Source organism: Macaca fascicularis, chromosome 7 (genome assembly GCF_037993035.2).
Source record: "Macaca fascicularis isolate 582-1 chromosome 7, T2T-MFA8v1.1".
In the NCBI taxonomy this organism is placed as follows: domain Eukaryota; kingdom Metazoa; phylum Chordata; class Mammalia; order Primates; family Cercopithecidae; genus Macaca; species Macaca fascicularis.
The window spans coordinates 166,706,676-166,709,389 of record NC_088381.1 but is presented as its reverse complement, the minus strand read 5'-3'; the positions used below and the strand labels follow the sequence as shown (position 1 = coordinate 166,709,389).

Sequence of the window (2,714 nt, the reverse complement as noted above, 5' to 3'; positions counted from 1 at the left end):
CCATAGCAATCCGTGTGTCCTCAGCTCCTCTTCCCACTTTGAACTGTGTTTTCTGACCTGTTCCTGAGATATCCAGCTCCTGGCTCTTTGCACAGAGATTGGATCTTGCCTCCCATGTACCTTGGGATCTGCTGCCTGTTATCGCTCTTTCCTGATGGGTCAGGGAGCCTCTGTCTGCAGCCTTGGCCTATGTGTACCCTGTACAGCATCTGTCTCCAACTGCTTAACCAGCACTTGGCCTGAAATCCAGACCTGACGTTCCATCCAGCCACAGCAAAGCACCATCCTACATCCACAGGCTCTAGAACTCCATCAGGAGCACTTTCCCAGATCAGTCACGATCACAGCATTTAGCTTTCACGCGGGGATTCCTAATGACTCATGAACTAATGGTTTCTAAGCTTTGTGCCACCCCTTTTCTCATTTGCTTCTCACACTCTCTGTGAGGCAGACCAGGCAGACCTTATCATCTATGTTTTAGAGGTAAGTTGAAGTGAGCTTTCAACTTATCTCTAAGTTGGTGCAATAGTAATTGCAGTTTTTACATTGTTGAATTTTGCCATTTGACATTGGGATACATTCTTAAATAAATGTGGTTATGTTATACATAATTTTAATGGGCATCTCTTACTTTTTTTGCTAATGACTTATTACATGCTATTTATTTTACATTTATTTTAGGGACTATGGAAATGATATTGGACAAAAAGCAAATGCGAGTGATTTCCTTATTCTAGTTCAAATTGGGTTGTAAAGCAGCGGAGACAACCTGCAGCATCAACAATGCATGTGGCCCAGGAGCTGCTAACAAACATATACTCCAGTGGTGGTGCTGGAAGTTTTGCAAAGGAGAAGAGAGCCTTGAAGATGAGGAATGTAGTCACTGGCCATCAGAAGTTGACAACGACCAGTTGAGAGCAATCATCAACACTGATCCTCTTACAACTACACAAGAAGCTGCCGAAGAACTCAGCGTTGACCGTTCTACAGTCATTCAGCATTTGAAGCAAATTGGAAAGGTGAAAAAGCTCCAAAAGTGGATGCTTCATGAACTGAGCAAAAATAAAAATAATTGTCATTTTGAAGTGCTGTCTTCTCTTATTCTATGCAACAACAACAAATCATTTCTCGATCGGACTGTGATGTTAGAGGAAAAGTGGATATTATGTGACAACTGGCTATGACTAGCTCAGTGGCTGGTTGGAGAAGAAGCTCCAAAGCACTCCCCAAAGCCAAACTTGCACCAAAAAAAGGTCGTGGTCACTGTTTGGTGGTCTGCTGCTGGCCTGATCCACTACAGCTTTCTGAATCTTGGTGAAGCCATTACATCTGAGAAGTATGCTCAGCAAATTGATGAGATGCACCAAAACTGCGATGCCTGAAGCCAGTATTGGTCAACAGAAAAGGCCCAATTCTTCTCCTTGACATGGCCTGACTGCATGTCCCATAACCAATGCTCCAAATGTTGAATGAATTGGGCTATGGAAGTTTTGCCTCATCTGCTATATTCACCTGACCTCTTGCCAACCAACTACCACTTCTTTTTTTTTTTTTTTTTTTTGAGACAGAGTCTCGCTCTGTCACCTAGGCTGGAGTGCAGTGGCCGGATCGCAGCTCACTGCAAGCTCTGCCTCCCGGGTTTACGCCATTCTCCTGCCTCAGCCTCCTGAGTAGCTGGGACTACAGGCGCCCGCCACCTCGCCCGGCTAGTTTTTTGTATTTTTAGTAGAGACGGGGTTTCACCGTGTTAGCCAGGATGGTCTCGATCTCCTGACCTCGTGATCCGCCCGTCTCGGCCTCCCAAAGTGCTGGGATTACAGGCTTGAGCCACCGCGCCCGGCCCCAACTACCACTTCTTTAAGCACCTTGACAACTTTTTGCTGGGAAAATGCTTCCACAACCAGCAGGATGCAGAAAATGCTTTCCCAGAGTTTGTTAAATCCCGAAGCAAGGATTTTCACACTATAGGAATAAACAAACTTATTTCTCGTTGGCAAAAATGTGTTGATTGTAATGGTGCCCATTTTGACTAATAAAGATGTGTTTGAGCCTAGTTATAATGATTTAAAATTCCCCGCCTGAAACCGCAATTACTTTTGTACCAACCTATTTTGCCAAAAAGGGGGGAAAGCAAGCCTAAGGTTTTCAACTCTCCAAGTCCATAGGCATGTTAATATGCCTCAGTCACAGGGTGGAGGGAGGAGATTAGAATTGTGTTTCCCTTGATGTTCAAAGTCTAACTCCATTCTCCACTGATCTTATACTCAACCCTTGGATTTGTCTTTTGTGGACAATGCTCCCTAAAGAAAGGACTCTGCCCCGCTATGCTGGATTTCCATGATGGAGGGGCTGTTTATTCTCATTCAGCATTGTATCTCCTGGGCCTAGCACAGACTTACATGTGAGCAGGTGTTGAATAAATGAATGAATGGATGAATGAATGGATAAATGGACGGATGGATGAGTGGCTGAAAGAAAGAAAGAATGAATGCTCCATTCCATGTATGCTGCAGGTTGGCAGGTTCATTGTTTGATTGTGCTTGGCACCAGAATCTTACCTGTCCCTTTCTCAGAGTTTTCTTTCTGTCTGTTGCATCATCCAAACTCTTCCCTGGATATTCCAGACCTCTTAGGCACTGGGAGAACTTCCATTCTCATGGAAGATGGAGACTTTCTTTCCATGTAGTCTCACCTACTGTCCTCGTGCCCTCCTG

At 44.7% G+C, this 2,714-nt stretch overlaps 1 pseudogene; it reads left to right on the top strand.

Annotated features, from left to right (window-relative positions):
* Positions 1 to 686: 686 nt before the first annotated feature.
* Positions 687 to 2,033, top strand: LOC141407362 (histone-lysine N-methyltransferase SETMAR-like; annotated as a pseudogene).
* Positions 2,034 to 2,714: the final 681 nt, after the last annotated feature.